Source organism: Lepeophtheirus salmonis, chromosome 6, assembly GCF_016086655.4.
Source record: "Lepeophtheirus salmonis chromosome 6, UVic_Lsal_1.4, whole genome shotgun sequence".
NCBI lineage: Eukaryota > Metazoa > Arthropoda > Copepoda > Siphonostomatoida > Caligidae > Lepeophtheirus > Lepeophtheirus salmonis.
This window is the reverse complement of record NC_052136.2, coordinates 24,715,288-24,729,716: the sequence shown is the minus strand read 5'-3', so window position 1 is coordinate 24,729,716 and position 14,429 is coordinate 24,715,288.

Genomic DNA, 14,429 nt, shown 5'->3' with positions numbered 1-14,429 from the left:
TTCTTTTTTAAAAAGCCCTGACCTTTTATTAATACTATTATTTATTCTACAATAGACAAGTATTATTATGTATGTATATTGTAAACATATAATTAAAAGTATCAAGCAATGGTTTTAGTATCTACTATGTATTTTACGTGAAGTCAATGCCGTCCAATATTGAAAAACAATTCAAAGTTATTCAATTAAATGTTATTTGACGATATGTCATACATACATTGTAATGCACGAAAAATCTAAAATGATAAAAATATTGAATTAAACAGATGTATGGTTTAATACAAAACAAACATAAGCTAGAAACAAATGTACCGTTTGTGAGATCTTCATGAAATATTATTCTTTAAACAACTAATAAGTAGACTAAAACTTTTTAGCATGGCCCATCCAAGTTCCATCTTTAAATACATTTGCTTACTTTTTTATCCGTGTTGCTACCATAAATTAGATCATATTGAAATAAGTTTGTGGGCAAATAACCTTCGAAAGAGATTCGTACATAGTATGCTTTTTTTTCTCTCAATATTACATGAATAAAATTAAATTTTAACTAGTTTTGGACCGGCTCCTACAGAAAAAAGACCAATCATATCAGTGATTACTAAGATCGTCAGTTCTAATGAAATTTATTATCTATACAGACAATGCAAAGAGATTATAAATTTATGGAGGATATATTTTGTCTCTACATATATGTAAATAATCCATGTGGTTTTATGAAGATTGTTCAAAGAACATAAAAAATGTTTTATGTCTTTTTTTTGACGTATTTCATGAAGTTTTTTATTTGAGAAAAATATCAGATTAAAACCATTCAAACAGTAACAATTTAATGACAAATATCAAATTAAATTTGGATTCCTGTAAAAATCCAAAAAAGTGTATGTAATAATTGATACATATTTAAATAGTGAAAACTTTTGTATCACTACTATCATCACGTCAACAAAAAATTATTTATGTTATCATTTGGGGCATACGAGTACATATGTGATTGGACTGTGATCCCGAATAAGGTATTAGAAACAACATCCATTTCAACCCAACAAAATTTAAGTAAAAATTTTTATAAAATAATATGTATGTACTACTCATTTCTTAAATGATATATTAATTAAATTATATTCATTCTAGGAAAAGAAATATATATACTCCTTTATGTACATAAGAACTAATATTAATTTGTTTTTTAATATTATATGGGTAGTTATTAAATCTATAATTTTGTTTACTCGAATCCAATTTTCCATTTTATTCATTATTAAATGATTGGTCAATTTTATTGTTTTAGGGATTTTAAAAGTAGATCCAAGGTTTTTACCAAGGTTTACGAGTGTATACATATTGTTGAAGAATGTAGAGTTATGTTTGTATGTAGGGTATCAGTTTTCTTTGAGGAGGTCAATGATGAGGATATTTTAATAACGAAGAAAAAAACGAAATTGAATAATTAAAAATAGACTGAATAGTGAGTGTTTTTAGGAGTCAAAATGAGAATGGAAGTCAAAATATGTAGATTCAAACTCTAATAGATTCATAATTACAGAATCTTTAGATGTGATAATCATTCATGTATATTATATATTTACAACATTGTTTTAAGTGATATGATAAAATTACAAACATATCTACATGTTAATTGCATTAAAACATAATTGCATCTTCATTCTACGAGCAAATACAATTTAATGTTTATAAATGCATTTACAGCCATAAACTTTTACAGTCTGTCTGTTTTTTTTTGATTTTTTCAATAAAATTCTTAAATTTAATTAAAGACTTATGTATAAGTATATTTATTTGTTATGAGTCAGCAATATATATACCCGTAAAATATGTTTTATTGATGTGAAGTTAGAAATTCTTTTCTTAATGATTCGTCAGGGAGGGAAGAAATACTGTAATCATTATCTGAGGCCTCCTAATGGGTTTCTACATACATAAATTTTCCCAAACCCAAGCAGAAAAAAGTGGCATCATGGTTGGGTTGGGGGTATTGAAAAATGAAGTTGTTCCTTGACTCCAATCATTCCATCTGAGAAGAAAAACCGTGCTCTTTGTACATAATATTTATTATTATATGTAGAATGAAGTGGGGGAAAAGTATCATGATGGGTTTACTTAAGAAGTAGCAAGGTGAGGTTTGTACATTACAGAAAGGGGAATGAAATACCGTTATTTATAGGTATATGTTACATACTGATGTACCTATGTATTAATAAATAAATAAATAACTATGACTACCATATACTATGTATATATTATGTATTTTTGTATAAAAAGTAACAAAAGGCTGATGATCTCATTAGGTTTTTATATATGTATTGTACATTGTAAAGTGCCGATAATGATTATTTTTATTAGGAGGCTCAGAATTCATCATATTTCCTTCTTATTGACTCATAAATCAATAATATGTACATAAGACGAACACAAAGCTCAATATATAAATTTGTATGCATGCCATAATTCAGTGTATGAGTATATAAAATGTGAATACTTTATGTATGAAAGTATATGGTGAAAAAGCAGTGATTCCCAACCTTTTTATCACTCCAGAGTTTTGCACGCTTTTCTCCATTTTTTCGTAATATTTGGGTTCAGTTCCATTTTTTGGGGAAGTTGATGACTTTTTTTTTTGTAGAAAATAAATTTATTGATCATATTTTTGAAAAAAAAGATTTTATGATAACTATGCGGAGATCGGTTGAAATCATTGTTAAGAATATAAGTGTATAAAACATGTTCAAGAAAGGGGAAGCGGCTTTTTCTACTTGGTAATCTGAACACGACTTTTTTATTTTTCCAGAGCTGTTGTCATTATTATTTAATTTTTGAAGACAGAACTTCTAAGTGTAAACTAATAACTTATTAATAACTAGTGCGTGTAGCCATGAAAGACGAAGAGTAACAATGAGGGCTTGCTCGGTAGTTATTTTTAATCTTTGTTGGACTCGGAGTAGAATTGAAGATGGATATCCCAGATATTCACGCTTATATACCATTGCTATATGCAGAGTGGGATTTGTGTTTATTTCCTTCCTCTTATCCATCCTTGCAGCTGATTTAATAAAACGTTATGACAGTTAGGATGCATTCCTCCAGAAAAATTCTTAAAATTGTAAAGATGATCCCGTTGATTTGCTCTTTCTTACATTTTTACAAACCGACAGCACATATTTATATTTATGCATTTGTATTGAATTTTTCCTATGATTGATTCCCTAATCAGTCTTTCCCTCCCCCCTTTCAGTCTTTTTTTTTTATCAGTCCGATCTTTTTTACCATTAAACGGTCCTGAAAAAGAATACTTTATTCTTTCAATCCTACGGTTCCTGCTATCTATTCATTTTCTTCTTTCCTAGGTTGAATTAAATACGTTCTGGCCATACACCTCTCCTACTTTAAACTTCAGGTATCTTGTCTCTTGAAAGATGTTATGTTGAACAGCTGAAAGGACGTAGTTCGCAATTACATCATTTCAGCTATTGTAATTACCATAAAAAACTGGTAGGGACAGGTCCTAGGACAGACAAATTTTATTAGAACTGGTCTGACGGGACTGGAGTCTTTTTAGACTAATAAGGGATGAAACAGTAATGCATCAACGCGCTCGGGAGAAATTATTATCTTGAAATCAATGTGCGTAATTTCGCGCCTGGTCATTCCTAAATAAGGAACTACACATAACATATTTGGACTTCAAAGAAGATTCCTAGGTCAGATGGAGTAGATGTAAGACTATAATGTTTAATCATACTTTATCAGTGCAACTCCTTCTGAGAAATGAAATAAACATTAATAAATAAATAACAAGCAATGATGTATAAACTATACACCACTGATCATGGGTTGTACACTACAATCCATTGGATAAACGTCGTGGTAACATATGTATATGAATACTGCTCGTCCATGCAAAGTAGACAAAGATAATTTCTCAAAACTGGAATACACTTATATATTTTTTTTTATTAATTACTCACCGATAAGTCTCATCAATTTCTAAAAAATAATATAAACTAATTAACGCACATTACAATTAAAGATTATAAATCCTCAGGTGATAATTAACTTGAGTATGACATATTATATAACTGAAAGGCCTTATTGTAGCCAAATTAAGACGTGTATTTCGAAAAAAGGCATAACTTAATAGATAGATAACCAGAGGGAGCGCTGAATATTTTTAAGGAGTGGGAAACTTGTCTTAAAAAAATATAAAAATTGCCAAGGGTGGCAAGTTTTATAATCTGTTGCCGAAAATATTTACACATGCCCTTCTTAATGTTAAAACTGAGACAAGTGGCCTTTATGACTAAATTTTCTGGATTTCTATCCTCATTACAGAAACTTGAGTATAAAGTTTCCGTAATACAAAAAAAATTAACAACTATAAATTTCTCATTTTGACGCACCCAAAATTAGAAAACAATTATGAAAATGAATTCTGATATTTTCTGCTAAAAAATACTGTGATTTACTTATGTTTACTTTTTCCTCTGGATAAATAACACTGATATTCATCTAAGCAAAATTATTTCCGAAAATTTTGGTCATAATTATGAAATACCTTTGTATATTTCATCATCTTTTTTTTAACAAGTTTCCAGTTCTATTTTTTATCTTTTTGTATTTATATTATTAGTAGAGTGAACGACTTTTGATGTAAAATGTCTTATATATCTTTTTAATAGTTTCTTGGAATTCAGTTGCATTTTTTTTTTTTTGGGTGGATGGAGGGAGCATGTACAATGTACATAGTACATTGCTGAATAAGCAAAAGTCATTGCCCATAGATTGATCCTTTCCCAATCTTCACTCTCCATATATATCTTTATGATTTATATATTTTACTTAGATTTCATGACATCATTATACGTCATTCCCAATATATTTTATATAAAACCCTCTAAGATCCGCATTGAAGATAGATTCTGAATGTATATATAAAATAAATTCTCTTAAATTGTTTAAATTATTTTTTGGCTCGTAAATTACATTTCCATATTTTATACATGGGGGAATAAACATTCGCATCCTTGATAATAGGGTTTATTACTATGTAATAAGCTGTACAAAGATGTGTCAAAGTTCACATTACAAATGTCGAATTGATCTTTTCTTACACATAGATTTACGTGAGGTAAATACAAAAAGTTATTACTAATTACTCTGTGTGTAATGTTTTATTTTTACTTTCTTTATGATTCCCGAATAATGGTAAATAAAGATTGAAAAAAGTAGGAACAAAAGATCTTCACAAAAATAAAACAAATTTCTTTCCTAATTCATAATATATTATAAATTGAAATCCAATGACCCATTAATCAGGATCTTAGATTTTACTAGTTTTTTTTGTTTTTTTTGCAAAAGAGTAAGGATATGAGAGAATGCCTAAAATCCTTTGCAAGGCTATTAGTTAAACTAGTATTTATATATGTAGCATAAACAGAGATACATCATACATAGAACGACACAAAAGCAGTGGAGTTTGGACAGTATCTGAAACAATATACCTTTTCATCAAATGATTTAAATAACTTTATGAGTATATTTTTTCGTTGAACACATGAAGTCAATTTATAAGTAAAAAAAGTACAAGATCCAACTTCTTCATTATAATCAAAAAGTTAGTTGTTTTATTTTCCATACATAATATTGTAAACCTAATTTTTGCTCAAATAAATATGATTCAACTCAAATAAACAATATTTATTATAACCCAATGTTTGTTCATTTTTGATTAGCAACAGTGTACGTAGAGGTATAATTATTTGTGTAGAGTCCATAAACCCATGTAATTTTAACTCTATTTAGATTTGTCACAGTCTTCCATTTACTTGTTTTCAAAATCATCAAGTATATATACGCATGGGTATAAAAGTTTTTATCATTATAATATAACAGTTATCTCTATGTAGACGTTTAATCTATTCTTAGAACAAATATTATTTGTACAAATACCAGTATAAATCCCCATAAACTAAAGACCTTATTATTTTGTCCTTCCTATATATCCTACCTATTAGAGATGTATCGGCCTAAAAATTTTTAACATTCTTCAATTCTATTACATTCTAAATCTAAGGGGAACGTTGTTATTGAATGAAAAAACCGTTTCATGGAATAAAGTTTGTTCAGTGATATCTGAGACATAGGTATCAGCCAGTGACGTCCTAATAAATGATTAAATAGATTTTTGGAAGTGTATTCAAGCATTCAAAATTTATTTTAAAAAAAAATACATAATTAAATTAAGCCTTAAGTTTATTTGGTCAGTACAAATTGCTATAACAATGAAAATATACTTAAACTTTTACTGAACAAAAATCAATGAATAAACTAAAGTAAGTACTTACTGTAATCTAAGTGAAAGACCCACCATTTTCAGCCCGTACACTACTAGCAAATACAATGTAAGCCTCCATAATACAAAAATCTACTTCCCTTCTTCTGCTTTATATATTCCTTACCAGTGGCGTCTCTAGTTCCTTGGGGATGAGCCCGAAAAAGTTACTGTTACCATAAAGTTACTTTATATTTATATAAAATAAACCTATTTATATAAAAAGTTATAATGATGAAAGCTAGCAACCCCACTAACCCTAACTATACTTCATTTGTAACTGGGAATCATAAAAAGTACCTCCTTTTTTCTTAAAAGAACAGAGATGAAAAAAAAGATTCAATTAAAGTATGAAATCATTAACAATAAATGAAATATTAGAAAAGAAGTTGCCGATGAACACAAATGGTTTAAAAAGAATACATAACCAAACACATTTAAGAACACTATATCGGATCATGATGCTTCCCTGTTGACATACTAGTGTTGGCGTTTGGTTCGTGAATCATGAACTGATCTGGAAACCGCTTATAACTTTGGTTAGACCAAACTAATTCGATGTGGACCTGTCTACACAAAAACTAGTGCTGTATCGATAAAAAAAATACTTTTTAATCAGAATAATTACATATATATTGTTTCTATTTTCGCTTTACAATTTCGGTTCACCGTTTCGAATCGTGGTTTAGATGGAAATATCGGTCTAGAACTGTTTGTTAAAAATTATTTAAGACCAAATTGGGAAAAATTGACCTCGGACCGAGTCTCAACACTAATATTTCCATTGGTCATCTGGCATGCACATTAAAGATACAATATGTACAATGTATAAACAAATAAACCTGATAAAAGAGAGTCAATGTGAATTTATAATCAATTTAAAAAAAATAGATATACACTTCCGTGAACATTCAAAGTATAAATGCAAAATACATAGGTACATATTATGTACATTTTACACAAATGAATGACCATGAATAGGTAGAGAGAACTCATCTAAAAAGTATTTTAACTTAAATTTAAAATAATTTGACCTGGAGAAAAAACACACATTATACGCATACATTGGCTACCATTATTATGCTTAGATATATTTTAAAACTATATCTGCACATTGATTCCCTAACTTTTATTAATATTTACATTTAATAGTATTTATTATAGAACTAATTTGATATAATTTTATATATATTTTTTTACTTTCGATGTTCTTGTCTATTCGAACCTCTATACTATTGCTATGAAATAAACTATATATTCATTTAATAGAGTCTTGGTAAGGAATCAATGTAAAGTTCATTGTATGAGGTGTATGTGAGGAACACAAGATATATATACATAAAAATAAAGATTTTTTATCTCATAAAAACCAGCAAGAATAATACTAAAAAAAATTAGAACATAAATTTATAAAGTAAGCTCTAGATTTGAAAGTTTAAATAAGGGTTTATAAATTTTTAATCCCTCACTTACTAATTTGATGCACTACCTTGTGAACAATTTGTCTTAAAATGAGACGATGAGTCAATTTTTCATTCAATTACTCCATCTGACCTAGAAATCTTCTTTGGAGTTCGAATACATAATTCATTCATATATAAGTATTGTATTAATAACACTAATCATAATGGGAGCCCAGAATAGACTGTTCATCAAAATATACCTATAGTTAGAATTAAAGGGCATAACTAAAGAACACTTAATTTTGGGAAATAAAAAATTACCTCTTCTTTTATGTTTTTTGCTCCATACTTATATGAATCAAATTTCAAATTTTCCCCTTTATTTCAATTCTGATTAAGAAATGTTGCCATCATCCGATTTAAGCCACGTATACCCATTCTGTTTGATAACTTATTACTAACGAGAATCCTACTTCACAATGCTCTTCTCGTAGAATCCCTTGTCCCTATTAGCTAAAAACTTGGATAACCAATTTTAACAGTCCTTTATTGAAGCCAAACTTGTACCCCAAAGTGTTTAGCTTTAGACAGGAACATGTGGTAGTCACTTGGTGCCAGGTCCGGACTGAAGGGTGGATGCATAAGAACTTCCCTTTCGAGCTCTCGGAGCTTCTGGAGTGTAATCAAAGATATATGCAGCCTGACGAAGTCTGGTTATCTCCTATTCACCAATGCTGGCTGACCACTTCTGTTCGATCGCCAGCTACAAAAGTTCGAGTTCTTCACAGTAGAGGGCAGAATGTAGAAAAAAAATCGTTCATAACACTACTGTAGAAATAGAAACGAACAAGACTGGGCCTCTTATACATTGCACATTTTCTTGGTCGCTTTCAACACGTTTTTCCATTTCAGGCAGTAAAAATGAAAAATATGGCGAATTTCTTTCTTTGAGACCTCCATACTCGACGCTCAATAATTTATGACATAACCGGCCAAGCACAATACTGTCAAAAAAGTAGGTGTACCTTACAACCACACCTTTACAACGCTTTATCGTATAATCCAATCTGGCTGATAGTGAAAAATATAAACTTAGTTAATAAAAGAGCGCAAAATTACTTTTTCCCCAACCTAATAATAATAGAGTTTGTGTGTGTCCTTTATGGGTACCTACCCCGTTAGAGCTTAGGAAATTGTTACTTTTGAGCCTTTTTAGGCTCAGACGGAGGTGCTGATTTATTTTTTTTGGGGGGGGGGGGAGGTTGTATACCCAAAATACAAACATTGTTTTTGGAGCTAAAGGAGAATAGGTAGAGGGTTGAGTTATAAATAAAAAAGTGACTCATGTCTCAAAAAAAAAGTATACTGATAAAAATGCTTTCTAAATTTATTCATAAACAAAAAAAAATTATGGAAAAAAAAAAAGATTACGTTGAAAATAGCACTTACCTTTTTTTAGATGCAAAAAAAAATACAAGAAGACGATAAAATGAAGTTTGTAGAAATTTGTCTGGAGATTCGTTTGCATATAAATTTGCCACAAAAATTGGTGTTTAAAGGAAATATCTGTCATTTTCTGAATAATTTTTCAATTTTTTTCATCAAACGTCAATTTTCAATTTATAAGAAAGAAATACTACAAAACTATGCATTTAGACATAAAATTTAAAAACTGAAAATACAATAAAGGAGTCTTTAATTTCCAGAATATGTTGTTACATAATTTTTACAAAATTTACACTAATGAACCAGTTATCGAGGGTTATTTTTTCGACTACATTATTATTCTCAACTTTTTGGTTTTGCAAGTACGAAAAAATCTTTAAGGTTTGTGTTCCTCTTAATGAATAATAAATTATATGAATTACTTTTTTTGTAAAATCTATATTGAACAGTTTTTTTTTTTTTTTGCAATTTTCTAAGCAAATTTCGATTTGGTAAATATTTGACAAAAATATTATAGAAGGACTTCTCATGTAGAATTTTTTTTTTTATTGCAAATATGTTGTTTGAATTTTATAAAACAATCTTTTTTTTAAATTCATAATAATACATTTATATAATATACAGGTGCTATATTATAATGCTCACCCGAACAGAAAGGTCTAAACATTAAGAAGAAATAAAATGGACCATTATCAGTATGATTTTCCACTCCATCCGAACAACGCCGGGTAACCCTTTTCTAGTACTATATAAATAGATAGAATGAATTTTTGAATCATTTTCCGAATGGATGAGTCACAAGTTGATTTTTGAACTTTTTACCCTTATTTTTTGTTTATTATATTCTTAATATGACTTGATCAATTTTTCAACAGGGAATAATATTAATATCATGTACGTATATAATTTGTAGTCATATCCATACCTAGAGCACAACCGTCTTGATTGTTGAAGAATAATATCAGAAAAGTTTCTATATTTTATACATAAAAAATAATATCGATCTGACATGCAGAATTTTTATTCATTTTAGATATCAACAGTTGCATACACATAACAGTCATAAGAAAGATATTTATTGAATACATTGGATGAAACATCATTTTTGAACTTAATAAATTAGATTTCAGGTATCAAAATACATGCTTTCAAAAGTTACATTTCAATATACTTGTACATAGGTACATTGACCTCATTAACAGTTAGATGCACAACTTCCACAAACTGTTTATGATTTTTATTTAATATTATTAGTTTAGGTACCTGAACTTAAGAATTTATGACATACAATAAGTAGTGTCGTGATGCAACTCTGATTTTACTTAGCAATTATATTCGATAAAACTCTGCTGACTTAATTATTTACAATCTTGCAAGGTTTGAATGAAATCAATATCGACATCTAAGCTGTGGATTCATAACATAAAATGGATAAAATAACGTTGATTATAAAAGTAATTAACTGTATGGGTTGTAACCATAGATATAATATAATAACTAACAAGTGATGAAGTTTTACTTGAGGGCGCTCTTATCGCATGATTTCAAATCAGCTGTTATTGGAGAAATTTAGAAAACGTTTTTATTATATAATAATTAATAAAAATGTAATTTTGTAAGATTTTCCCATTTTTTCTATAATTATTATTTCTGATTGTAACCCCTTCGATTTGATTATTTACCATCTTCCCGGGTCTAATTATAACTCTTAATTACATAATAATGAATACAATCTTTCCACAACTCAAAAAGGAAGGTCCCATTTTAATTGAGTGATATTTAGATTTGATTGTACATAATACCTAATATATTAGCCCTTAAGAATGTAGATATCACTTCAGGTATTTATTTATTTATTGCAGATATCATAACTTATAATACCTTTTGGTATAATTAACATAATTAAAATGTATTCAAAAATATAAGTAGGTAGTATGTACATTGTATATATATTTAATTACATATATCGAAATATATACATATGTATATACGTCAAGTAATGATCTATGTATTATTGTATTTGTAAGTAGCTTTAAATGTTGAAGTTAAAGAAGTAGGGAAAACATCTGCCCCTTTTCAAAACTTATCAAATTATTTTATCATGGATGGGATCAGTAGTTATTCTTTTGAAGACCCATTATGACATCAAAAATAAACGTCATCTGCGTCAAGAATCACAAAAAGTATCTCTTTATCTATATACCTACATCATTGTACTTTGTCTGATATAATCAACTTCATAAGTAATCAAGCAAAGAAAGAAACAAATCTGCAGCATTAATCAACATTCAATGCAACAACAATTTTTTACAAAGCTTCAATTTCTTTCTTTTTTTGGAAGATTTGAGTATTAATGGGATTTGTTATACTAATATCTTTAAATGAAAAGAAATATTATTTTTTACGAATCAATTTGAAAAAAAAAAAATCGGCGATAAGGTTCGATGGAATTTTTTTTTCATATATTCATTCTCGTTAAATAAAGATGTATTGTGTGTGTACATATATATGACACTACGTACAAAAGTCAACCATGAGTTCAGAAAATATCATAATATACCCTAATAATTGATTTGTTTGTGATTGTAACTCATTGTATTTCAAAAAATAAACAAAGGACTTTTGTCTATTTTTTTATATATTAAAAATATTTAATATATAAAACCTTTTATAAGGATGCTTTTTAAAACCATCTGTCTTAATAATATTTAATTGTGGTTTTTCGTTACTTATTGAATAACCCATAGTAGTTTCACTTTTTTTTATTAAGCTCATGAAAACTACAACTTTGTAGGTGCAATATTTCCTTGATTTTTGTCAAGCCATAAATTTGTAGTCAAATAATAGTTACATTCTTACATATGAATACAAAATATTATCTTAAATATTCAATGAATGTGTTTATAACAATATTCCGTTAGTTTGGTCCTTTCTATACAATAATGATAAATGAATTATTAATAAACAACAATTGGATAAATTGAATGCTTGTAACCTATTCATATACAAATCCAAATGGTATTTAAATAATATAATTATAATACCCCTCTATTTCAAATTATTTTAAAAAGATATGTACTTTTAAGTTATAAATATTGTTTTATTGTCATTTCACTAAAATATTTCGTCCATCAGTTATTTCATTTTATTATAAATACATAATATACTTTTAATATCAAATTTAATGTTAGCAAAGAGATGGGGTTGAAATTCCGTATTACCGATGGATATTTTCTTTACTGCTAAAAGAGATTTATAATCCTTCTGTTGATATTTTGTTATTTCAATCAAAATACAGATGTAGATAAGCAGTGCTTAGACATATTTCCCATTACCGGAAGCAACATTCTTCAAAATGTTTCTTAAATAAACACATATGTAGAATATATATGTGTACATTATACATGAAACCCCCTCAAATCTACTAAAATAGTTGTACCATATCCACTTATGTATAAATATATCATTTGAATCTTTCAAAGGAGTGTCTTAAACACAGATATTCATAGACCATAAACTCTGTCCTTGAAGTTTAAAAGAAAGAAACAAAACGTAAGTAATAAAAGAGGCATGACGATCTCTAATCGCATTTTAATTTCCAAAAGCAAGTGCTGGAACTAAGGGTTAAATTTAATTATATTCCATCCTTGAGAACAAGTGCAGATTTGTCATCCTGTTTCATGTTTTGATCAAATCCTACAATCTTCTTTATTATTATTTTTCAAAAGGTCTTAGTTTCGAAAAGTTCTTAAATTACTGAAAAATCTAACTTATATAACAAATATACTTTTTTATCAACCGTCAGTTTGTCGACAATTTTGTGTCTCGAACGTTGATTTGTCAACCTCAAATTAATTATTTACCGTTAAGGTATGTATATCAAAATAGTTGGTCGAGGTCATATAGAACTATTGGATTACTCAAGCTCTGTGAGTCCAAATGTAAAAAATGAACTCTCAAGTCAGCTATCGCTGATGGTATTACATATCACAACACCAAAATTTTATATTTTAGTCCAGAAGCAAAATAATTGTTTGCCTTTCTTTCTCGCTCTTTTTGATTTCAAGAGTAAACGATACAATGACGATGTCTAATTGTCTAAACATTAATATGCAAAGCTCGAATCTTGCTAAGCAGTATGCAAATCCCTTATATTATTTATTAAATAAATTAAAAATATTCCAATATTGAACTAGATTTACTATTTGAATAACTATCAATTAATTATAAGACTTTTTATCATTTTGGTAGGGAAGTTAGAGGAGGCAATCAAAATCTCATTTTGAAATAGGTCGTCAAAGTTCAAAAGTAATAAATTATTTTACTAATAAACTACTATTTAAAATGTGATATTTTGGTCTCTACGAAGTATCATATATTTTTTTCTTGGTTTAAACCCCAATTTGCACCAAAGTGTTATTATATTGTATTTTAAGTTATAATTATCTCTCTGTGTAATGAGATACAAATGTACAGTACATAGGATCTAATTGAGAGATTTTATTTTGTGGGTATCTCAAGATTATTTACTCATTTTCTTAAAGAAAATGTAGGTACATAGATTCTACAAGAATGTTTAAAATATATTAGTCAGATACTTCATTTTAAATTATTAATGAGTATGTTTATATATGTATATGTAGGTGTACAATAGAAAAAATTGTAGGTTTAAACCTTTTCTCCCCTGCAATTATTTTCTTAATGAGTTGTGTTTTACGAGGAAGCTACATTTGTATGGAAAAGTATCTAGAAAATATTATTTAAAATGTTTAAGTACGATTTTTTACGAGTAGTATTTTGTAATTATGTTTATGCAACTCAAATAAGATTTGTATCTCATCAACAAAGCCCTCCCTTTTAAACATTTCCTCGGGAAATAAATAATATGTAGAAAATCACCAAAATGGAAGGGAGGAAAGGGGGGGGGGAAAGTCCACTTTAGGGTACATCCCTTGATACTTGGCCTAGATGGGAATCCCATTAGATAATACTGTGTCTTGTTTGGTATTTTTGTAGATAACAAGGAACGAAGGAAGCTTCTTCATTTTTTCTAGAAAAATATTATGTGTCAAACAATTTTCCCTCATCTCTTCTCAGAAAAGTACATATAGTATACAAAATATGAGACGTAAATGAAAATTTCTCACCCTGATTTTGAATGTATACATTATATAAATTTATGTACACGTATAGTATTGATTAGAAAAATAAAGGGGAAAAAGGAATGACTC